Below are 26,112 nucleotides of genomic sequence, written 5' to 3'. Positions count from 1 at the left end.
GGAGATGTCATTTGATGCCAGAAAAGTCAAGGGTTTCTTATGCCATGCTAAAAATAACAAGGCATATTTTCAAAAGAGAAATGAAGATAATCTAAAGCATAATTTGGAAACAATTGGTCTGGAATATCTCCTCATTATGGATTCATTTGCTATGCACTGTAATAGAGCTGGTCCTTTTAAATGCATTTGGAATTCAAATGACTCTCACATATACCTTCTATAAGGTTTGGCCTATATTTTAGAGGAAGCTATTGGAAAGCATCCGTAATCTTTCATTCTGGTTGTAATATATTTCTGTGGCATGGCAGAGGCATTAAAAAAGAAGACTTTCACACATCACATTGGTTTAGGCCGACGTTAATTAGAAACAAAAGCAATTTGTGTTTAATTTAATGGTAGTGGGAGATTCATTATAATGTTCTTTGGTCAGACACAGTGCAATGAAGGTAGATTTCTGTGTTATTTTTCTCTCTCTTTCTATGTTCTTTGTCTTTCAAAGCTATGGTTTAGTGTATTTCCTGGGAATTCCGACTCTATTCTTTTCATTTTCTCTCCCATTTGATTTTGTTGTTGTCACTATTAAATTCGAAATTCAATTCTTTTCTACTTCTAAGCTTACATTTGTTTGTTTCTGCATCCTGTAACTACACATTTCTAATCTTCTTTATGGTGGGCAAAGTCAACTGTGGATTATTCAGGGGTTAGTAGCCGGGTTGCTAGGTCACCTTCTTCTTCCTGTTTATGATTTTATAACCTTTCACTAACACATTCATTGATAATTACCCAGGGATGAAGGAGGAAAAGGAACTCGAACAATTAAAATTTGGTGATTTTGGGGCAAATTTGATGAAAGGTTCTGTTGGGGAAGGATTTGAGACTCCTGGCTAAAAGCAAGAACTTTGATTGTCAGTAGAACTGATATTCCTGGACACGCTGACTTTCCTGGATTAGAATAATAGGTTGTGGAGGGAAAGGCTAACAGTATTCTGAGACTAACCCAGTTTTTTATAATACCTGTTTTTTGGAGGTAACTATAAGAGTTCAGGACCCTCAGGCTCCTTTCTGAAGTTTTAGCAAGCTGGAAGAAAAGGTTTTCTTTTAAGAAGATAGGTCCTCTAGCCTACTCCTTTATGGGATAATTTGCTTCTCATGTAGGAAAGCAGAACAGCCAGAACCCCCACTCACTTTATTGAAAGGTGGATGTAGATAGTGTGGCTTTCAGACCCATGGATGTGCATTCTAGTCCTTGCTTTGCTGTAATCTAGCTATGTGATAACAACAGAAGCAGTACAAATAATAAACATATCCTTATGGTTTATTGAGATATTGTTTTATGCCAGACATTTCTTCTTATACTTCGTTCTTGCAAAAACCTTATGAAACAGGAAAGATTATTATCTCTACTTTATATACAGGGAAACCGAGGGGGAGAGAGAGAGGGAGAGAGAGATTATGCAGTTTGCCCGAGGTTACATGGAAGGAGACTGGCAGGAATCTAACTCCGGAGCCTTTGTTCTTAACTGCTACGTTGTATATTCTTCCAACACTCAATTGCCTAGTCTCTCTGCTTGTTCTTACAAAAGGGAAATTCATGATTGCTGTGACACCCTCTTCCTATGGGGAGGATCGAATGAGAGTGTGAAAGGGAAAATGTTTTGAAGACTATAAAGCAGCAGAAAAACGCAAACAGTTATGAAGATGGACAGGCTGAAAGAGAGAAAGAGAGAACGAAGTCTCCCTGGAGTGAGAATTAGAGTTTGACCTTCAGCAAAAGGGCTGCCATCACTTAGTGACAGCCCAAGCTGGGAGCCTGGGTCCCTTCTTCCACAGCTGTCAGAATGGCAGGGGCAAGGGACAGATGCCAGGCCTGGGCATCCAGGCGTGATTGGCAAGGCCCTCTTCACCAGAGGCTCTGGGCAGATTCACTCAGAGCTTGACTTTTTGAATGTAAAACACTTGTCAGGTTGCCAACTGCCAACCATCCAGGGGGTGGATTCAGCCAGGAGAAGAATATTCCTGTGGCTGTTCCAGGGATGCTCTCTCTCTGGACCCTGTAACCACAGGGTCTCTTTTGAAGAGAAATGGCCTCTACAGAGCTCAGGGTATACTTGGAAATTGGAATCTCTTTAGTATCAGGTTGGTGTTTCTCAAATTTAAAAACCATGCCTCCATTTTATAAATGTGATACATTCTGTAGTTTGTATTATAAAAATTAGTTATACATATTTTTCATTTTTTAGCTATAGAATTGTGTGGTTTATTTGAGTGTTTTCACCTCAAGTCTAGTAAGTCTCTCTAAGCGAGGTTCAAGGGGAGGGAATGCTTGTTCTCTTGGTAATCATTGATATAAATAGTTTATAGAAATGTCTCAGTTGACCCATTTGCATAAGAGATTGGCATAAGAGAGCTTGTGAAAGCAAAATCATGGATTGTTCTATAAACTTGTTATTGGTGGAAAAGCTTTCCTTTAGGAATAAAAAGCCAGAGAAGTCTAACATGAGAAGTTAGTAATTTATGTATTTGCAGTCACTGACTACCTAGAGTATGCATTTACATCATGTTGTTTAAATGTTTACAGTTAGGTCGATTGTAAAATGGCTGCAAATTCCTCCCATTCCAGATTGCATTCCCCTTTGCCATGTGACTTTGCTCATCCTTCTGTCAAGAGATGATAGAGTCTGTTTCTCTACCTCTTGAATCTGGGCTTGTCCATATGACCTATTTTGGTCAAAGGAACGTTAAGAAATGTGATGCAAGCAGAGGCCTGAAAACTGCTTATGCTTTGGGCTTGTCCTTTCTTGCTGCTAGGAGTCTTTTTGCCACCACTGACAAAATCCAGATCAGCATCCTGGAAGATGAAAGCACATGGTAGAAAAGACAAGGGGCCAAGAGGAGGCCCCTATCCTGACTGTTCTGCCAACCACCAGGCATGTAAGTGAACCACTGTGTCTTAGTCTGTTTGGGCTGCTATAATGAAATACCAGAGACTGAATGGTTTGTAATCAAACAGACATTTATTTCTTGCGTTCCTAAAGGCTGAGAAGTCTAAGATCAAGATGCCAACAGATTCAGCATCTGGTGAAGGCCTGGTTCATAGATGGCCATCTTCTGGCTATGCCCTCACATGATAGAAGGAACAAGGGAGCTCGCTTGTGGTTTTGTGATCTGTAACAAATATATAGTCGATTTTCATCCTGTTCCTGGCACAGAGCTCCTAAGACCCTTGAGATTTCCTAAGTAATGTGAGCACGCTTTTCAACCACACCTGAATTTATGTTATTGAGGTCACTTTTGGATAGCCCTTAAGGTTGGGGGTCGGTTGCCAAGGGAACCATTAAAGTATTAGAGGATTGGAACTTTCTGCCTCCCCTCCCACCCCTCTACCTCTGGGGAAGGGAGAGAGGCTGGAGATTGAGTTCAATAACCAATCATCAGTGATTTAATCAATCATGCCTATGTAACAAAGCCTCCATAAAAATCTAAAAGGATGAGGCTCGGAGATTTTCCAGGTTGGTGAACAAGAATGTACCCACATGCCCCGAGGGCAGTGTACCCCACACTCTATGGAGACAAACTCCTGTGCTTGGGACGCTTCCGGCCTTCACCCTATGTATCTCTTCATCTGGCCCTTCATTCGCATCCTTAATATTCTTTGTAGTAAACCAGTAATGTATCAATAGTAAGTAAACTGTTTTCCTGAGTTCTGTGAGCCACTCTAGCAAATTAATCAAAGTTGAGGAGGGGGTCGTGGGAACTTCTGAGTTACAGCCATTCTGTCAGATGTACAGGTAACAACCTGGATTTGAGCTTAGCATCCAAACGAAGTTGGGGGTGGGCAGGGGGCAGTTTTGTGGGACTGAGCCCTTTAACACAGAGGATCTGATGCTTACTCCAGGTAGATGGTATCAGAATCTAATTAAATTGTAGGGCACCAGGCCGGTGTCACAGAATTGCTCGGTGTGGGGAAAAGCCCCACACATCTGGTGTTAGATGTGAAGGCAAAGGAAGTATAGGTGTGAGAGGAGAGGAGATACTCAGATTTTTCCCTAAAGAGGTTTCTTTTCCTTTTTTTTTTTTTTTTTTTTTGGTTATTCAGTGTTTATTAAGTAGATTCAGTCTTACATATGATATACAGATTCAAAAGAAAAAGGATTCCACATACTTAAGAAATCAGTGCATTGAGCAAGTAGCACCGTGGAGATAACAGCTTAATTAACAGCTCATCGGTCTTTTGTTAAGTGAAGAGAGGGAGTTGGCCTGTGCTAGTCATTCCACAAACAAAACAGAATTTAGTAGCATCACATAAAGAAGACACATTCTTTTATTTTATTTTTATAAATTTATTTATTTATTTAGTTTATTTTGGCTGTGTTGGGTCTTTGTTGCTGTGCACATGCTTTCTCTGGTTGCGGAGAGCCGGGGCTACTCTTCCTTGTGGTGTGCGGGCTTCTCGTTGTGGTGGCTTCTCTTGTTGTGGAGCACAGGCACACGGGCTTCAGTAGCTGCGGCACGTGGGCTCAGTAGTTGTGGCGCACGGGCTTAGTTGCTCCATGGCATGTGGGATCTTCCCGGACCAGGGCTCGAACCCATGTCCCCTGCGTTGGCAGGTGGACTCTTAACGATTGCGCCACCAGCGAAGCCCCGAGAAGACACATTCTAAGAATTAAAATATTAAGCCACATTTACTGGAAAAACTCACTATAAGAACACAAATCATTTTTATAGAGCATTGAAGAGGAAGTCCTCACCTGCTTAGAAGAGCCATGTTAAGTTGCATAGGTACATATCTGTAAAAATATAATTTAGAGGTGAAGCCATTGATTAAATAGTAAAGAGTCATCTTTAAAAGTTGGTGCCATCTGCTTTGTCTTAAGTGCTATATGCTTACTGTCTGGAGCCCCCTGCCCCTCCCCAGAGGTGATGCCTTGTGAATGAGCTGCCTCCAGGGGACCCTGAAGAAATGCTTATACCGTCTGCATTGGAAAGTCTTAAAAGTCATCTCAGGTAGGGAACTTGCGCTCTTCCCCAAACTTGTCTAAATTATGCCAGGGGATTGGAAACCTCTTGGGTTGTCCCTAAATCTTGGTTGGCTTGACCCTGAAGCTCCCATGAGTCGACGTGACCTTCCCATTCCCAGGCTGTCGGGAGAAGAGCTATATCCAGCCCCAGCTCTGCAGCCAAGTCCTGCTTTCACTTTCCATGAGTCCATGCAGTTTCCCACCTGCAGCCAATAGGGTCTCCCTTCTGACCCCTGCTCCTAAGTGGACCACGTGACAGAGGCATGTAGGCCATCTGCCACACGGAGATTTTTCTGAGATTAGAAACATATTTTTCAGCAAATCTGAGTTCTGTGTGGTGTAGGTTTTTTGTTTTTGTTTTTAGGTGGAAACATAGGTGAAAAGTGAGAGGTTTGTGTTTTGTGGCTTTCTTAAGCAGATGAGCTTTGAGGTGCACATTCAAGAGGTTTCTTTTTGAAGGGCATTAATCCCATTCATGAGGGTCTACCCTCAAGACCTAGTCACCTCTCAAAGACTTCACCCCCAAATACCATCACGTTGGGGATTAGGTTTCAACATATGAAATCTGAGGGAGCACAGACCTTCAGTCTATAATACAGCCTAAAACCTCCAGTCCCATCCAAGCTGCCAGTTGATAACAAGAGATTTGCCAAGCTGGCCTAGACCAGAACAACCACCCAGTTGATCCACAGGATCATGAGAAATAATATTTACTGTTTTAAGCCACCAAGTTTTGGAGTATTTTATCATGTAGCAAAGATGATACAAACTCAAATTTCAACCCCAGTCCTTATGAGAAAGATTGGCAAACTAAGGCCATGGGGCTGGCCCCCCATTTTGTAATTAAAGATTTTTTTGGAGCACTGTTAATTTGCAATGCATTTTTTCCCAGCTTCATTGCGATATAATTGATATACAGCATTGTGTAAGTTTAAGGTGTACAATGTGATAATTTGATATTATATATTGCAATATATATATATATACACATGTATATATTGCAAAATTATTACAATAGGGTAAGTTCACATCATCTCTATCACCTCATCTAATGTACCGAATGGTGACTGTTAACAATATTGTATTATAAACCTGAAAGTTGCTGAGAGAGTAAATCTTAAATTTTTTCACCACACCAAAAAAAAAAAAGTAATTATGTTATGTATTTTCTGTGGCTGCTTTTGAAAAATAATGGCTGAGTAGTTGTGACAGAGGCCAGATAGTCCTCAAAGACTGAAGTATTTACAATCTGATCCTTTAAGAAAAATTGCTGACCCCTACAATGAATTGTTTGTACTTTTCTGATTGCTGTAAAGGAGGTTTTCTTGATGCTGATTCTTTGTTAGTTGCATGTACTGGGAATATTTGCTCCAAGTTTGTAATTTATTTCACATACTTTAAGGTGTCTTTTGATAACTAATAAATTCTTAATTTTAAACAGTCAAATTGATAAATCTTTTTTTTCATAGTCAATGCTTTTTATGGCCTGATTAGAAATCATTCCCTACCTCAAGGTTTAAAAAAATCCACTTAATGGGGCTTCCCTGGTGGCGCAGTGGTTGAGAGTCCGCCTGCCGATGCAGGAGACACGGGTTCGTGCCCTGGTCCGGGAGGATCCCACATGCCACAGAGCGGCTGCGTCCGTGAGCCACGGCCGGTGAGCCTGTGCGTCCGCAACGGGAGAGGCCACAACAGTGAGAGGCCCGCGTACCGCAAAAAAAAAAAAAAAAAAAAAAAATGCACTTAATTTCTTCTATTTAAAAATAAAAGTTTTGTTTATTCCATACTCCTAATTTGTCCCTCCTCCCCCTGTGGAATTAACAGATTGTATCTGGGATTAATAGATACAAACAACTATACATAAAATAGGTAAGCAACAAGGATTTACTGTATAGCACAGGGAGTTATATTCATTATCTTGTAATAGCCTTTAATGGAATATAATCTGCAAAAAAAAAAAACAAACCTGAATCACTGTGCTGTACACCTAAAACTAACATAATATTGTAAATCAACTATACTTCAATAAAAAATAATAAAAATAAAAGTTTTGTTTTCATATTTATGCCCTTAATACAATAGAATTGATTTTTGGTTATAATGTGAGGCAGGGATTCAATTTCTTCCTTTTCCACATGGATTGCAATTTTTTTTACAGCTGTATTTAATGAACAGTTACTCCTTTCCCTACTGATGTGTCCCCTCTGTCATCTATCAATATTATATAAGTGTGTGGCTTTGTTTCTGAGCATTCTATTCTATTCTATCCTATCCTATCCTAACCTATCCTATCCTATCCTATCCTTTTCCATATTTGTAACTCTTTTTCCATGGAGAAACCTGGTTTTCATTACCCTTGATGTATTTAACTATTTGCTCAGTTCCCTCTGTATGTAACCAAATTTTTTCTGTGTAGGCCAAAATATAAGACGGGGAGGAGGAGGGGCAAGGAAAGGAAGAAGGAGGAAAGAGGAAGGAGGAAAGAGGAAGGAGGAAGAGTTTTGTTTTTTATCTTTATTTTACAGAACAATCTGCCCTCTCTCACAAACAAGGAAGAAAAGACCCAGAAGGGCAGGGGAGGGGATAAGTGCCCCAGGGGAAACAGACCAGTCCAGTCACTGCCTTTGGGGTGGGGCTAGGTGGCAGGCTGGCAGATGGAGCCAGCTGGCCCGTCCTTCTGTCTCCTAGGTGGTTCCTGGCAGCGTTTTAAAAAAAGACTTTTTTTAATAAAAGAACAGTTTTAGGTTCACAGGAAAATTAAGAGGAAGATAGAGATTTAATATACTCCCTGTCCCCACACATGCATAGCCCCTCCCACTGTCAACATCCCCCCCAGGTTGGTACATTTGTTATAACTGATGAACCTTACATTGACATGTTGTTATTACCCAAGGTCCATAGTCTACAGTAGGATTTACTCCTGGTGTTGTACGTTCTATGTTTCTGGACAGGTGAAGGTACAAGGATATGAATCTATGGTTAAGAGTATCATATAGAGTAGTTTCACTGTGCTAAAAATCTGGCAGCCTTTTAAAGCTTAAGTTCCTTGGTTATTTTAGAGGCAATGCTTTTGAGGGCCATGGAGGTGCTGGCTGTGTGTTTAAATGACCCTGTTGAGGGACCATTGTGGGAGTTTGCACACCTCCGCCTCCCACTGCAGGAAGCCTTCTTGGCCCTGGGGTGCCATGCATGCACAGTAGTACCATTTCTTATTCAGTTCATACTGGCAGCTTTTGTGTCGAGCACCTTGCTGAATTTTGATGCCATGTTAAAGGACTCCATGGAGTTTGTGATCTTCATACTCCATGTAAAGTGCAGTGTGTGGCTTGGCCTCCCTAGCTTTGAGTATCTCCATATGCTGTTTGCTTACAGGTTTATGCAGGTTCCTTCTGGCACACCTGAAATAAGCATGCCTTCATATAAACTTGAGGGAGAACTTGCTAAAGAAGCCACCAGTGGCCCAGTGCTAGCTGTGGTTATTGCCCGAGGGAGAGGCTGGGATCACATTGGGGCAAAAATCTGCTGATCCCAAATGTACTGCCCAGTGTGTAGGGAATTTCCTTTGGATAAACTGTGGAGGAAATTTGTTCCATCTGGGGTCCCAGCATCGCTGCTAAAGTTTTGGGTGGAGGAGGAGGCCGCAGGGACACACTGGAGGTTGTGCTGGGCTGCAGTGTTTGGCAATTAACCTAAGTGAGTCCTAGGATCCCTTTCTGTGTGTAACCTATGGATGCATCAGCTCAGTCTGCAGGGTCCTGTAGTTAGAGAGTGGCTCTACATAAAGCTTTAGCTTCTCATCTTCATGACCCACATTCGTTCATGAATCCTCCATGATTTACTCTAAAGTATCTCTCTTGCTGGGATTGAAAATGAAAGATTTCTTGAGCAGGTTTTCATATTCCACACACAATTCTAAGAGAATATGGTATATTTTGCCCAGTACTCCCTCTCATATCTCCTTGAAGTTCTGCCCATCAAAGGCAGGGATCCACTGACCAGTATAAAGGATGACTCCTAAGCTCCACACAGCAATGGAGGGTCCATCATACTTTTGGCCCTGGGAGAGTTCCAGGGCAGCATAACAGGGGACTGCCACAGACGGTATCCAGCTTGTTGCTGAAGGTGAATTTGATGCAGAAGCCAAAGTCTGCAATCTTGGTGGTCATGTCAGCATCCAGGATAATAAACTTCTGGTGCTGGTACTTTATAGCAGACTCTATCTGGCAGAATTTGACTTGGATCTCTTTTTCTTGCAAACTGCCAAGAGCCACTAGGTGCTCTCTTCCAGTAGCATATTCCATGACAAGGAGTCTTGTCCTCAGCCTCCATCACTTCAAATAACCTCACTGTATTGGGATGATTCAAAGCCTTCATGAATTTTACTTTGTGGGATAGTCCCTGGAGACTGGAGGAATCCTGTTGACGCTTGTCAATGATTTTCACAGCTACCTCCTTCCCAGTCAGGATGTGTCAGGCCAACTTCACCTTGGCAAAGGTACCCTTGCTGTTGGTCCTGAGGAGCTGGTTGTTGCCAGCATGGGTCTCCTCCTCAGCAGAGATGGTGGAAAGCCCTGCAGCATGTTAGATTCGCTGCAGGGGTTGAAGGCAAGGTGTCCCAAGATCAGCTTAAACGTGGGAAAAGCTGGTGAGATTGGTCCAGGTCACCTCAAAAGAAAATCACTTTTCACACTACCTGATGAACTGATCTTTATAATGGAATCAAAACACAATGGCAGGGGCTTCCCTGGTGGCGCAGTAGTTAAGAATCCGCCTGCCGATGAAGGGAACACGGGTTCGAGCCCTGGTCCAGGAAGATCCCACATGCCATGGAGCAACTAAGCCCATGTACCACAACTACTGAGCCTGCGCTCTAGAGTCTGAGATCCACAACTACTGAAGCCTGTGCGCCTAGAGCCCGTGCTCTGCAACAGTGAGAAGCCTGTGCACTGCAACAAAGAGTAACCCCCGCTTGCCGCAACTAGAGAAAGTCTGTGTGCAGCAACGAAGGCCCAATGCAGCCAAAAAAAAAAAGAAAGAAAACCACAATGACAAACTAAAATAAAAATACACTAAGTAAAAAAGAAGTGAGAAAAAATAATAAAAAAGAAAAAAATGAGGGAAAGAAAAAGATAAAACTATTAAGTAAAAAAAAAAAAAAAGAGAGAGAAAAAGAAAAATGGAAAACAGTGAGAAAAATTAAAAAGAGAAAAAAATAAAATGAAAAAGAAAACCAAAAAAAAACCCCCCAAAAAACCCAAATGGAATATACAGACAGCCTACAATGTAAAGGAGAAAACAAACTAACTTTGGTCAACATCCCTCAGGTCACTGAAAAGCAGCTTCCCAAGCTAGAAGGACCACAAATCTAGGCCAACCAGGAACTTGTATAGGTGCTTAGAATTCCATAACAATGGCTCCTTATGAGGACATAGCAAGAAAGGGACCTATTATGGTTAGTGATACTCCACAGTGGTTTCCTCATTTTTTTTTTTTTTTTTTTTGTCTGATGAACCCTTTTAGACTTAAAAAAAATTTTCATTTATGTGGATATAGCTATCAATATTTACACTATTAAAATTTAAAACCTGTATGATGTTTCAATGGCTTTTTTATTTCTAGTTTGAAAAGTTGTAATAATTTTTGGCTCAGTGTATTTTCAAATGTCCAAATATGTGGGGATTTTTAATTTGTCTCTTTATTAACTTCTTTTTTCATTTTATTCATTTTTTAGTTTGTATCTATAAAATAAAAATACTCTCTATAAGAAATATAACTTAAATGCCATTCTAAAAATACTGATTCCTCAATACCATCATCTAGTCAGTGTTAAAATTTAATTTTCTTATGCATTTTGAAAATTTTGGTTTTTCAGATTATCTGCTTGAATTAGGATCCAAAAATCATTTATATTTTGTGATTGGTTCATATGAATTTAAACCTCTTTCAGTCTGTCACTTTCTACTCCATCTCCTTCCTTCCCCTTCTTGTTATTTATTTTTGATGAATTCATGTTGTTAATTTCCTACTGTTTGGATTTTCCTGATTGTATTCCTGTGGTGTACATTAACAAGTTCCTCTGTACTTCCTGTAAATTGATAGTTACAATTGCAAGGCTGATGAGATTTAGATGTGATCTTTTTGGTGAGACTCCTTCATGTGTGGTGGTGTGTTCTTTTATCAGGAGGCTGATGGTCTTTCTTTTTGTGAGGTTAGTAGGCTTCCGTGCTCATTGCTGAGATCCATTAAATCATGACAAGTAGCAAAATATGAAATTTATCATCCCTTCATTTATTAGCTGGAATACTTCTGCAAGAGAAATGTCTCCCAATTAGCTCAATTACCTTGTGGTCATTGATGATGGTCTTTATGATTCCTTTTCCTGAAATGTGTTGGAGGCTTTTTCATTGGGCTAACATGCACACTTTTTTTCAATTGTTTTTCATATAGGACTTCCAGGTGAAATTTCACTTGAGCAAATGTTTCTTCAGCAAAAAAGTTAGTTTGAAAGGTTCTGAACTAAGCCAAAGACATAATGGCCAAGTGAGGAATTTTGGCATCAGAAACATCATTTTGGATATTTGAGGTCCTGCCTGAGAATATTTGGGATCTTGTTAGGGCTGAAAAAAGTATAAAGTCAACCATCTACAGCGCTACCCAAAGCCCGTACCAATGTGCCCAACATGCAATATATGGTCAATGTATGGTAGCCATTGCTAATATAGCATAATCTAACCATCTAATTTTTTATGTGGGAAACTAGGGCTCATTCATTAGTTTGTTCATTCATCAGATGTTTCCTGGGCCCTTATGGTCTGAGGAGGCACTATTCTGGGTGCTGGATAAACTTCAGAAGAAAGTCCCTGAGTTTCCTGTGCTTTGTTGTGGGGTGGGGAAAACAACAAGTTAACAAATTAACAGCCATATTGAAAGGGTGATGAATGATATGAAGGAAATAAACATGGTGTTAGTGCTACTCGGTGGGACATTACTTTAGATGGGTACTAACATTTCATATGAAATTTCTTTGACAGGAAGGGACAAGATCTACGAAAAGGACTCTCTGAACAGAGGGTACCACAAGGCAAAAGGCTCTGAGGAAACAAGTTTGGTATGATTGAATTGCAGAAAGTCAATCAGTGTGGCTGACATAGTGAGCAGGCAGAAGTGTGGTGGAAGGAGAGTCGAGAGAGGCAGGTGGTGGCAGAGACCAGAATCTAGCTTTTCTGGTCGATTCTGTCCTGATACATTTTGTGTTTCATTTTGCATGATTCTGGGGCACTGTAGCTGTGTTTCTTCAGCGTAACATGTGCAGCTGCAGACTAGAATGTTTTAGAAATCACTTCTCTCTCCCTGTCTGCCCCTGCTCCCATCTAGACCTGTCCCTTAGGTAGCCAGTTCTGAAGGAAATCTGGTTCCTTGCTGCAGCCTGGGTTTTGTTTCTGATGACTGCAGTCTCGGTGTTCCCAGGGACTGAGGTGTGAGCTGCTGATTTGAGCAGGGTTGAAGAGCCAGCTCCTGGACCATTCCTGCTTTGTGCTCTGCCCTGACCTCTGGTGGACTCAGCCTGCTAAGACATTGACCAAGCTGGAAGCTGGAAGCCTTTGCCTTCTATCCCTACCTACCTGAATTTGGTTCGGAGTGTGCACTCTATTATTAAGGCTTTGTGAAGAGACAGAATTTCAGACACTGCCATGGGGTGGCCGGATGGCTTTTGACCATCCAACACCTCTTACGCTGGTATGACAACCATTCTTTAGAGTTTGGATGGCATCTATCCTGCCAGTACCCCAGGCAAAATGCGTGGGCATAGGATCCAGGCTGACCAATGAGAGCATTCATTCCTTTGGCCTGAAGGATTGGTTCAGAAAGAGCACATGGTCCAAATTGGGCAGATCAGGTCTTCTTTAAGGGTTTGATACAGGGACCTTGGGACAGAGAGCATCTCTCTTTCCCCTGGATCTAGAATTTTATAGATCCTTGTATACCTGGATTGCCAGTAACCATCTCTTTGGCCCCATTGAGAGAGGCTGCCTGAGAATTAACACTGAGGAGGAAGGTGGGGTCTGGAAATTCAAAGGGAGTTATCATTTAAGCTTCTGCTTCTGGGTGTGCCAAGGGTGAACCAATAAATTCCTTTTTTCTCTTAAGCTACTTTCAGTTGGGTTTCTGTCACAACTGGAAATCTCCTAATTAATACCACAACCAGTGTTAGTCAAAGTTATTACTAGTAGTAGATAATCAAAAGTAAATTTGAAGTATATACGGTGTGACACCTTCCTTTATGACACCACATTTGTAATTATATACTGATCTGGGTAACTACTTTTTAAAATAAATTTATTTATTTTTTATATTTTAAAAAAAGTTCAAAATTAAAATTAGGAAAAGAGAAAAGATTGCCCTTATCTGAATGGGCACTCACGTTTGCATTGCCTTTAAGAAACTTCCAATTCCCTAATTATAGGACAAATACACCAGAGAAGGACCATTTGCATTACAAAATAATTTTTAATTTTCCAGGGGGGAAAAAAATCCCCTCAAGTCTTATTCAAATAATAGCGATTAAAATGATCCAATGGGGGCTTCCCTGGTGGCGCAGTGGTTAAGAATCCGCCTGCCAATGCAGGGGACACGGGTTTGAGACCTGGTCTGGGAAGATCCCACATGCCGCAGAGCAACTAAGTCCATGCACCACAACTACTGAGCCTGTGCTCTAGAGCCCACGAGCCACAACTACTGAAGCCCGCGCGCCTAGAGCCCGTGCTCCGCAACAAGAGAAGCCACCGCAATGACAAGCCCGCACAATGCAATGAAGAGTAGCCCCTGCTCGCCGCAACTAGAGAAAGCCCACCTGCAGCAACGAAGCCCCAATGCAGCCAAAAATAAATAGATAAAATAAGTAAATTTATAAAAAAAAATGATCCAATGAAGAGTTCAGCTGTAGGAGAAATTGGAATTAGCCCTAGAGGGCAAATCTTCCCTCCCTCCCTCCCTTCTCTCCTCCTTTCTTTCCTTCCTCTCTTTATCCCTTCCTCCCTTCCTTCTTTCCTTCCTTCTCTCTGTTATTTTGCTAAAATAAAAAAAGTTCTTTTTTTTTTTTTTCCAGACTATGAAGTTACTGTAAAAAAGAAAGTTCGGACAATAAGGAAAGGTGTAAAGGAGACAGCAAAAATTACCCATGATGTTACTACCTAAAAAATAATAGTAAAAGCAGTGTAAGGCATTGTTCTAAACATTTTACATATATTAACATGTTTAAACTTCACTAATAACCAGAGGAGGTAGTTCCTACTGTCATTCACATTTTACAGAAGGGAAAGTTGAGGAAGAGAGTGTTAAGTTTCTCAAGATCAAATTCTGTGTGGCCTTGTTGAGAAACAGGCACTCTGGACCCTTTGGTAAATAGTCTTTGGTACATATGTGTGCACAGTTGCTCACATTCATGTGTGTGTACAAATGTGCACACACCATAATCAGCCACATGTACACAGACTTGCGCACACATATGCCACTATTACATGTATGAGCACACAGACGTTTTACAAAACAATCATTTTATCATGGTACCTTATGACTTGATTTAAAAATATATACAATAGTAGGCAGAAGAGTATAATAAACCCCATGTGCTCATCACTCAGATTCAACAGTGGTCAACTTGTGGCCAATTTTGCTTCATCTCTACTCCCAGTACTTTCCCTTCTCTATAGATTAAAAAAACAAACAACTAACTTTGAAATAATTTTAAACTTAAGGAAAATTGCTAGTATAGAGAATACCCAAATACTCTTTACCCAAATTCACTGATTTTTGACATTTTGCCACATTTGCTTTATCATTCTCACTCTTGTTTTCTCTGCATGTGTGTATGTATGTGTACACATATATATAAACATTTTAATTTTTTGGACCATATGACAGGAGGCTGCATGGCTGAGGCCCCTTTATTTCATCATACCTCAGTGCCCGTTTCCAAAGAACGAAGATATTTTCTTACATAGCCACAGTACAGTTATTAAATTTAGAAGTTAATTAATACAGTACTTTTATCTATGGTTCATATTCACGTTTTGCCAATTGTCCCAATAATGTTTTTGTTTTTAATTTTTTTACATCTTTATTGGAGTATAATTGCTTTACAATGGTGTGTTAGTTTCTGCTTTATAACAAAGTGAATCAGTTATACATATACATATGTTCCCATGTCTCTTCCCTCTTGCGTCTCCCCCCTTCCCACCCTCCCTATCCCACCCCTCCAGGCGGTCACAAAGCACCGAGCTGATCTCCCTGTGCTATGCGGCTGCTTCCCACTAGCTACCTACCTTACGTTTGGTAGTGTATATAGGTCCATGCCTCTCTCTCGCTTTTTCACAGCTTACACTTCCCCCTCCCCATATCCTCAAGTCCTTTCTCTAGTAGGTCTGTGTCTTTATTCCTGTCTTACCCCTAGGCTCTTCATGACATTTTTTTCCCCTTAAATTCCATATATATATGTGTTAGCATACGGTATTTGTCTTTCTCTTTCTGACTTACTTCACTCTATGACAGATTCTAGGTCTAGCCACCTCATTACAAATAGCTCAATTTCGTTTCCTTTTATGGCTGAGTAATATTCCATTGTATATATGTGCCACATCTTCTTTATCCATTCATCCGATGATGGACACTTAGGTTGTTTCCATCTCTGGGCTATTGTAAATAGAGCTGCAATGAACATTTTGGTACATGACTCTTTTTGAATTATGGTTTTCTCAGGGTATATGCCCAGTAGTGGGATTGCTGGGTCATATGGTAGTCCTATTTGTAGTTTTTTAAGGAACCTCCATACTGTTCTCCACAGTGGCTGTATCAATTTACATTCCACCAACAGTGCAAGAGTGTTCCATTTTCTCCACACTCTCTCCAGCATTTATTGTTTCTAGATTTTTTGATGATGGCCATTCTGACTGGTGTGAGATGATATCTCATTGTAGTTTTGATTTGCATTTCTCTAATGATTAATGATGTTGAGCATTCTTTCATGTGTTTGTTGGCAGTCTGTATATCTTCTTTGGAGAAATGTCTATTTAGGTCTTCTGCCCATTTATGGATTGGGTTGTTTGTTTTTTTTGATATTGAACTGCATGAGCTGCTTGTAAATTTTGGAGATTAATCCTTTGTCAGTTGCTTCATTTGCAAATATTTTCTCCCATTCAGAGGGTTGTCTTTTGGTCTTGTTTATGGTTTCCTTTGCTGTGCAAAAGCTTTGAAGTTTCATTCGGTCCCATTTGTTTATTTTTGTTTTTATTTCCATTTCTCTAGGAGGTGTGTCAAAAAGGATCTTGCTATGATTTATATCATAGAGTGTTCTGCCTATGTTTTCCTCTAAGAGTTTGATAGTTTCTGGCCTTACATTTAGGTCTTTAATCCATTTTGAGCTTATTTTTGTGTATGGTGTTAGGGAGTGATCTAATCTCATACTTTTACATGTACCTGTCCAGTTTTCCCAGCACCACTTATTAAAGAGGCTGTCCTTTCTCCACTGTACATTCCTGCCTCCTTTATCAAAGATAAGGTGACCATATGTGCGTGGGTTTATCTCTGGGCTTTCTATCCTGTTCCATTGATCTATCTTTCTGTTTTTGTGCCAGTATGATACTGTCTTGATTACTGTAGCTTTGTAGTATAGTCAGAAGTCAGCAAGCCTGATTCCTCCAGCTCCGTCTTTTGTTCTCAAGATTGCTTTGGCTATTCGGGGTCTTTTGTGTTTCCATACAAATTGTGAATTTTTTTGTTCTAATTCTGTGAAAAATACCAGTGGTAGTTTGATAGGGATTGCATTGAATCTGTAGATTGCTTTGGGTAATAGAGTCATTTTCACAATGTTGATTCTTCCAATCCAAGAACATGGTATATCTCTCCATCTGTTTGTATCATCTTTAATTTCTTTCATCAGTTTCTTATAATTTTCTGCATACATGTCTTTTGTCTCCTTAGGTAGGTTTATTCCTAGATATTTTATTCTTTTTGTTACAGTGGTAAATGGGAGTGTTTTATTGATTTCACTTTCAGATTTTTCATCATTAGCGTATAGGAATGCCAGAGATTTCTGTGCATTAATTTTGAATCCTGCTACTTTACCAAATTCATTGATTAGCTCTAGTAGTTTTCTGGTAGCATCTTTAGGATTCTCTATGTATAGTATCATGTCATCTGCAAACAGTGACAGCTTTACTACTTCTTTACCGATTTGAATTCCTTTTATTTCCTTTTCTTCTCTGACTGCTGTGGCTAAAACTGCCAAAACTATGTTGAATAAGAGTGGGCAACCTTGTCTTGTTGCTGATCTTAGTGGAAATGCTTTCAGTTTTTCACTATTGAGGACGACGTTGGCTGTGGGTTTGTCATATATGGCCTTTATTATGTTGAGGAAAGTTCCCTCTATGCCTCCTTTCTGGAGGTTTTTTTTTTTTTTTATCATAAATGGGTGCTGAATTTTGTCGAAAGCTTTCTCTGCATCTATTGAGATGATCATATGGTTTTTCTCCTTCAATTTGTTAATATGGTTTATCACAATGATTCTTTTGCGTATATTGAAGAATCCTTGCATTCCTGGAATAAACCCCACTTGACCATGGTGTATGATCCTTTTAATGTGCTGTTGGATTCTGTTTGCAAGTATTTTGTTGAGGATTTTTGCATCTATGTTCATCAGTGATATTGGCCTGTCATTTTTTTTCTTTGTGACACCCTTGTCTGGTTTTGGTATCAAGGTGATGGTGGCCTCGTAGAATGAGCTTGGGAGTGTTCCTCCCTCTGCTATATTTTGGAAGCGTTTGAGAAGGATAGGTGTTAGCTCTTGTCTAAATGTTTGATAGAATTCGCCTGTGAGGCCATCTGGTCCTGGGCTTTTGTTTGTTGGAAGATTTTTAATCACAGTTTCAATTTCAGTGCTTGTGATTGGTCTGTTCATATTTTCTATTTCTTCCTGATTCAGTCTTGGCAGGTTGTGCATTTCTAAGAATTTGTCCATTTCTTCCAGGTTGTGCATTTTATTGGCATATAGTTGCTTGTAGTAATCTCTCATGATCTTTTGTATTTCTGCAGTGTCAGTTGTTACTTCTCCTTTTTCATTTTAAATTCTATTGATTTGAGTCTTCTCCCTTTTTTTTTGTGATGAGTCTGGCTAATGGTTTATCAATTTTTTTTTATCTTCTCAAAGAACCAGCTTTTAGTTTTATTGATCTTTTCTATCATTTCCTTCATTTCTTTTTCATTTATTTCTGATCTGATTTTTATGATTTCTTTCCTTCTGCTAACTTTGGGGTTTTTTTTGTTCTTCTTTCTCTAATTGCTTTAGGTGCAAGGTTAGGTTGTTTATTCGAGATGTTTCCTGTTTCTTAAGGTAGGATTGTATTGCTAGAAACTTTCCTCTTAGAATTGCTTTTGCTGCATCCCATAAATTTTGGGTCGTCGTGTCTCCATTGTCATTTGTTTCTAGGTATTTTTTTATTTCCTCTTTGATTTCTTCAGTGATCACTTCGTTATTAAGTAGTGTATTGTTTAGCCTCCATGTGTTTGTATTTTTTACAGATCTTTTCCTGTAATTGATATCTAGTCTCATAGCGTTGTGGTTGGAAAAGATACTTGAAACAATTTCAATTTTCTTAAATTTACCAAGGCTTGACTTGTGACCCAAGATATGTCTATCCTGGAGCATGTTCCATGAGCATTTGAGAAAAATATGTATTCTGTTGTTTTTGGATGGAATGTCCTATAAATATCAATTAAGTCCATCTTGTTTAATGTATCATTTAAAGCTTGTGTTTCCTTATTTATTTTCATTTTGGATGATCTTTCCATTGGTGAAAGTGGGGTGTTAAAGTCCCCTACTATGAATGTGTTACTGTCGATTTCCCCTTTTATGGCTGTTAGTATTTGCCTTATGTATTGAGGTGCTCCTATGTTGGGCGCATAAATATTTACAATTGTTATATCTTCTCTTTGGATCGATCCCTTGATCATTATGTAGTGTCCTTCTTTGTCTCTTGTAATAGTCTTTATTTTAAAGTCCATTTTGTCTGATATGAGAATTGCTACTCCAGCTTTCTTTTTGTTTCCGTTTGCATGAAATATCTTTTTCCCTCCCCTTACTTTCAGTCTGTATGTGTCTCTAGGTCTGAAGCGGGTCTCTTGTAGACAGCAAATATATGGGTTTTGTTTTTGTATCCATTCAGCCAATCTGTGTCTTTTGGTGGGAGCATTTAGTCCATTTACATTTAAGGTAATTATCAAGATGTATGTTCCTGTTCCCATTTTCTTAATTGTTTTGGGTTCGTTATTGTAGGCCTTTTCCTTCTCTTGTGCTTCTTGCCTAGAGAAGGTCCTTTAGCATTTGTTGTAAAGCTGGTTTGGTGGTGCTGAACTCTCTCAGCTTTTGCTTGTCTGTAAAGGTTTTAATTTCTCCATCAAATCTGAATGAGATCCTTGCTGGGTAGAGTAATCTTGGTTGCAGGTTTTTTTCCTTCATCACTTTAAATATGTCCTGCCAATCCCTTCTGGCTTGCAGAGTTTCTGCTGAAAGATCAGCTGTTAACCTTATGGGGATTCCATTGTGTGTTATTTGTTGTTTTTCCCTTGCTGCTTTTAATATGTTTTCTTTGCATTTAATTTTTGGCAGTTTGATTAATATGTGTCTTCGCATATTTCTCCTTGGATTTATCCTGTATGGGACTCTCTGTGTTTCCTGGACTTGATTAACTATTTCCTTTCCCATATTAGGAAAGTTTTCAACTATAATCTCTTCAATTATCTTCCCAGTCCCTTTCTTTTTCTCTTCTTCTGGAACCCCTATGATTTGAATGTTGGTGTGTTTAATGTTGTCCCAGAGGTCTCTGAGACTGTCCTCAGTTCTTTTCATTGTTTTTTCTTTATTCTGCTCTGCAGTAGTTATTTCCACGGTTTTATCTTCCAGGTCACTTATCCGTTCTTCTGCTCAGTTATTCTGCTATTGATCCCATCTAGAGTATTTTTAATTTCATATATTGTGTTGTTCATCATTGTTTGTTTCCTCTTTAGTTCTTCTAGGTCCTTGTTAATGTTTTTTGCATTTTGTCTATTCTATTTCGAATATTTTGGATCATCTTTACTATCATTATTCTGAATTCTTTTTCAGGTAGACTGCCTATTTCCTCTTCGTTAGGTCTGGTGGATTTTTATCTTGCTCCTTCATCTGCTGTGTTTTTCTGTCTTCTCATTTTGCTTATCTTACTGTTTGTGATCTCCTTTTTGCAGGCTGCAGGCTCGTAGTTCCCGTTGTTCTTGGTTTCTATCCCCAGTGGCTACGGTTGGTTCAGTGGGTTGTGTATGTTCCCTAGTGGTGGGGACTAGTGCCTGTGTTCTGGTGGATGAGGCTGGATCTTGTCTTTCTGGTGGGCAGGTCCACGTCTGGTGGTGTGTTTTGGGGTGTCTGTGGACTTATTATGATTTTAGGCAGCCTCTCTGCTAATGAGTGGGGTTGTGTTCCTGTCTTGCTAGTTGTTTGGCATAGGATGTCCAGCACTGTAGCTTGCTGGTCATTGAGTGCAGCTGGGTGCTGCTGCTGAGATGGAGATCTCTGGGAAATTTTCACCATTTGATATTATGTGGAGCTGGGAGGTCTCTTGTGGACCAGTGTCCTGATGTTGCTCTCCCACCTCAGAGGCACAGCACTGACTCCTGGATGCAGCACCAAGAGCCTTTCATCCACACGGCTGTGAATAAAAGGGAGAAAACGTAGAAAGAAATAGTAGAAGTAGAAAGAAAGAAAGAGAAAAGGAAACAAAGAAAGAAAGAAAGGAGGGATGGAGGGAGGGAGGAAGGAAGGAAGGAAGGAGGGAAGGAAGGAAAAAAGGTAAGAAGATAAAGTAAAATAAAATAAAGATAAAATATAAAGTTATTAAAAAATAATTATTAAGAAAAATAATTAAAAAATAATTAAAAAACAAACTAGGAAAAAAAAAACGACGGTTAGAACCGTAGGACAAATGGGGGAAGCAAAGCTATACAGCATAAATCTTGCTCTCAAAGTCCACCTCCTCAATTTGGGATGATTCGTTGTCTATTCATGTATTCCACAGACATCAAGTTGATTGTGGAGCTTTAATCCGCTGCTTCTGAGGCTGCTGGGAGAGATTTCCCTTTCTCTTCTTTGTTCTCATAGCTCCCAGGGCCCAGCTTTGGATTTGGCCCTGCCTTTGCGTGTAGGTCCCCGGAGGGCGTCTGTTCTTCGCTCAGACAGGACGGGGTTAAAGGAGCCGCTGATTCAGGGACTCTGGCGCACTCAGGCCGGGGGGGTGGGGGGGGGGGTGGGGAGGTAGGGGCACTGCGTGCGGGGGCGGGGTTGCGGCGGCAGAGGCCGGCGTGACGTTGCACCAGCCTGAGGCCCGCTGTGCGTTCTGCCGGGGAAGTTGTCCCTGGATCCCGCGACCCTGGCAGTGGCGGGCTGCACAGGCTCCCCGGAAGGGAGGTGTGGAGAGTGACCTGTGCTCGCACACAGGATTCTTGGTGGCAGCAGCAGCAGCCTTAGTGTCTCATGCCCGTCTCTGGGGTCCGCGCTTTTAGCTGCGGCTCGCGCCCGTCTGTGGAGCTCATTTAAGCAGCGCTCTTAATCCCCCCTCCTCGCGCACCAGGAAACAAAGAGGGAAGAAAAAGTCTCTTGACTCTTCGGCAGGTCCAGACCTTTTCCCGGACTCCCTCCCGGCTAGCCGTGGTGCACGGCTAGCCCTGCAGGCTGTGTACATGCCACCAACCACAGTCCTCTCCCGTTGCTCTGACCGAAGGCCGAGCCTCAACTTCCAGCCCCGCCTGCCCCGGCGGGTGAGCAGACAAGCCTCTCAGCCTGGTGAGTGCCGGTCGGCACCGATCCTCTGTGCGGGAATCTCTCCGCTTTGTCCTCCGCACCCCTGTTGCTGCGCTCTCCTCCGCGGCTCCAAAGCTTTCCACCTCTGCCACCCGTAGTCTCCGCCCGCGAAGGGGCTTCCTAGCGCGTGGAAACGTTTCCTCCTTCCCAGCTCCCTCCCACTGGTGCAGGTCCCGTCCCTGTCCTTTTGTCTCTGTTTATTCTGTTTTCTTTTGCCCTACCCAGGTACGTGGGGGGGTTTCTTGACTTTTGGGAGGTCTGAGGTCTTCTGCCAGCGTTCAGTAGGTGTTCTGTAGGAGTTGTTCCACGCGTAGATGTATTTCTGGTGTATCTGTTGGGGGGAAGGTGATCTCCGCGTCTTACTCTTCCGCCATCTTCCCGGAAGCTCCCCCAATAATGTTTTTTACAACATTTTTTTTGCCTCTAGCCCAAGATCTAGTCCAGGATTACATATAGCACTGAGTGGTCATGTCTCTTTGGTCTCCTTTAATCTGGAACTGTGTGTTTAGCCTTTCTTTGCCTTTCATGACTGACATTTTGGAATAAAGGCCATTTATTTTATAGAATGTTCCTCAATTTGGGTTTATTTGTTGCTTTTTTGGACTATGCTCAGATTACGTATTCCTGGTCAGAATTCTACTTGGTGATGTCATATCTGCCTTAGCATATCACATCTGGAGGTACACAATGACCATTGGTAATGCTAATTTTCATCATTGGGTTAGTGTATTGTCGTTTCTCTATTGTATGACCTACTTAAAGAAAATTTAGCTACATATACTAGTTTTATTTACGAAGCAAGAAGAGATAGACCCACAGCATCATCACCGTCACTGAAGGCTTGTTATTATGTCGGGTGCTATGCTAAATGCTTTACCTGCTTTAATTCTCACAACCACTCTGAATAAAAGTAAAGCGTGGCTGAGAGAGTTTAACTTGCCAAAGGCTGAGTGGAGCTTCAGACCTGGCCTGCTGACTCCAGAGCCTGTGTTCTTAGTCATGTACCACTGTTTATTTATCCAATTCTCTAACTTTGTGTGTTTGAATTATTTCTCAGTCTTAACTTTTTAAAAACAATGCTGCCATGAATATCTCAGAATAAACATTTTTATGAGTCCTCAAAATCTCAGCCCTTAGACCCCTAGGTTTATTTCTTTATTCACAAGGCAGATATTAAATAAACTAGAAAATATACTCAGCAGCAGGCCTTCCTGTAAAACTATGTCAGCTGAGAGTTGGAAGGGAGTCTTTCAATTGATTTTTCTGTTCTGGCCAAGAATCTTCTCTATCAATGACCTAGTAACAAACGTGATTAGTAATACCACCCGTGAACGCCTGGCTATATTTCAACTACTGAGTCACGCCTTTTTCCTTTGTGATTTTCTTAGTCTTTACAATAACGCTGTAAGGTAGGTGTTATCCCTCTATGTCCAGATAAGAGCAAACTTCCTGTGGCATCCCTGACAGATGGGTACAGCCTCGTTTACACATATCTGTCAATGGGGAACTCTGTTTTGCAAAGCAGACCAGACCACTTATGGATCCCTATAATTGCTTACTTACTACTGTAAGTGAGAATTCACTTAAAATCACTAGAATTCACTAAATCTCTTTTCACACGATAGCGCTTGTTTAAATAATTACAATGAACATAGCTGCCATTTGTTGAGCACTTGCAAGGGACAAGCATTTGTTCTCACTGTACTTCTCACAGATATTACCTCACTTATGCACAGTGACCTTGTGAGGGGGGTATGTTACTGTTTCCATTTTATATATGAGGTGACTGAAGCCTGTGGCTATTAAGTAGTGAGGCCAAGACCGTTCCATCTCACCTGAATGTACTTACCTGGTGGCTTTAGAACCTGACCTCCCCAGAAAGCTGCCCATGGGCAGGAAAGTAAAGCTGGTTACTGGGGTCAGCACAGAAGAATGTCAATTTAGAAAGACAGAAAACAGCTGGCCAAGTTCCTTCCCAAAACTTTCCAAAGTTTTCAGTTTCATATGGTATGCATGTGGGTTGGAACAAGGAAAATTTAGGTGGAAGCCTAGCAAACATTAATTATCACATCAACAAACATATCTGTAACATCTGTTGATGTTATAAGGGCTTACTATGAAACCTAATGGTGGACACCTTGCTGTGTGCAAATTGACTTTAGAATCTATTTTGCTTATTCTTCTATTATGGGTTGAATTGTGTACACCAAAAAGATAGGTATATGTGAATGTGACCTTATTTGGAAGTAGGACCTTTGCAGATATAATCAAGTTAAGATGTAATTATTAGAGTGCGCCTTAATCCAACATGACTAGTGTCCTTATAAGAAAAGGGAAGTGTCATGTGAAGACAGACACACAGGGAGAATGTCACATGACAACAGAAGCAGAGATTTGAGTGATGCAGCTGCAGGCTGTTGGCCTAAAACAAATACACTGCTAGTTATCTCTCCAGCAAAAACGAGTTTATTCAGGATCAGGAGAGAATTGCCGTCTTGGGTCTACAACCATGGCAAGCCATGTGCAAGTCCCGGCACAGCAAGGGAGGGACAGCATTTTTATAGAGGGGAAAAGGAAGTCTGGAGGGCTACAGTAAACAATGAGTCCAGAAAAACAAAGAGCTTTTCATTGGCTGAGTTGTTGCCAGGAGAGAAGAGGAGGTCTTTCTTCCTCCTCGTGGGTTCTGCTATCATCCCAGGGCACGAGAGCTCCCCCTTCTGGTTTCCTGACTCTATTTAATTGAGGTTTCTGTTTATTAATCTTTTACAAGGCCAAGGAACACCAAGGATTGATGCCACTATAAGAAGCTAGGAAAATGCAAGGAAGGAGTCCATCCCAAGTCTCAGAGAGAGTGTGGTCCTGCTGACATGTTGATTTCAGATGTCTAGCATCTGTATAGGATTGTGGGGGAAATACATTTCTGTTGTTTTAAGCCCTCAAGTCTGTGGTATTTTGTTACAACAGCCCTAGGAAACTAATACAGCCTCCCATTCACTTCTTGAGTTGATAAATTATCCTAAAGATTTGAAGCCCATTCAGTTGCATAGATGCTTTCCTTTTGTTTGTTCCCTCTGAGGTTTTCAAACTTCAGTGTGTATAAACAAAAGTATATGTGTATATATATATATATATATATATATGTATTCTATAGGTGGTTTAGAGGATTTTTTTAAATTGAAGTGTAGTTGACTTACAATATTGTGTTCATTTCAGGTGTACAGCAAAGTGATTCGGTTACATTGCAATACATATATATATATGTATACATCTATATTCTTTTTAAAATTTTTTCCATTGTAGTTTATTATAAGATATTGAATATAGTTCCCTGTGCTATACAGTAAATTTTTGTTGTTTGTGAGGATTTTTTCAATAGATAATTTTCACTGTAATTTTTTTCATTTCTTATTTGTTCATTTAGAATGTGACCGCTAAGCTTCTTTGTCTTGTATTTCTCTTTGCTTTCTCTCCCCTAGGCAATATACCTCCAGTTTTTGTTGGAATATTTTCCTAGACCATTTGCCAACCAAATGTGTTCTCCTTTGAATATATTATAGTAGATCAGTGTCTCTCTTAAAATGTGATACTCGGAACAGTGATTATAGTGGGAGTGTTATCTTCCTTTTCTTTGGATATGGGCACTGTACTTCTATCAGTGAAATCTAACTTTGCTTCTTTTTTTAAGCAGCCACACAGCAGTTCTTTAATTGAAACCCCACATCTTTTTTTTTTTAATGGATAGCTCCTAAGTCCGATTTTATACCTTTTTAAAAACACCAAATTATAGGTGTTTTAAGACACCTAAATAATAGAGTGTCACATTGCTCCTATTAATTTTTTATTGTGTGCAACTAATAGATAAGTAAGTCCTGGAGACCTAATATACAGTACAGTGGTTGTAGACACAAAACTCTATTATAAACTAAAAAAAAAATTAAAGTTGCCAAGAAATGAGATCTCAATTGTTCGCAACACTAGGAGAGATGATAATTATGTGACTGGGTAAAGGTGTTAGCTAACGCTACATTGGTAATTATAATGCAATATAAATATATCAAATCAATACGTTGTCCTTTAAACTTACAAAATGTTGTATGTCAAATATATCTCAATAAGAAAAAATTGAAAAAATGTATTTTCTCTTAATCTCTCTCTCTCTCTCCTCCAGCTTGTTGGTCCCATGAGAGTGGTCTCTCCATTTACAGGTATCATCTC

The 26,112-nt window shown here is 40.4% G+C and overlaps 1 pseudogene; it reads right to left on the bottom strand.

Annotated features, from left to right (window-relative positions):
• Window positions 1-8,048: 8,048 nt before the first annotated feature.
• Window positions 8,049-13,106, bottom strand: LOC116751008 (annotated as a pseudogene).
• Window positions 13,107-26,112: the final 13,006 nt, after the last annotated feature.

This window comes from Phocoena sinus, chromosome 3, assembly GCF_008692025.1.
Source record: "Phocoena sinus isolate mPhoSin1 chromosome 3, mPhoSin1.pri, whole genome shotgun sequence".
In the NCBI taxonomy this organism is placed as follows: domain Eukaryota; kingdom Metazoa; phylum Chordata; class Mammalia; order Artiodactyla; family Phocoenidae; genus Phocoena; species Phocoena sinus.
Note: the sequence above shows the minus strand (reverse complement) of the source record. Positions and strands in the feature narration are given on the sequence as shown.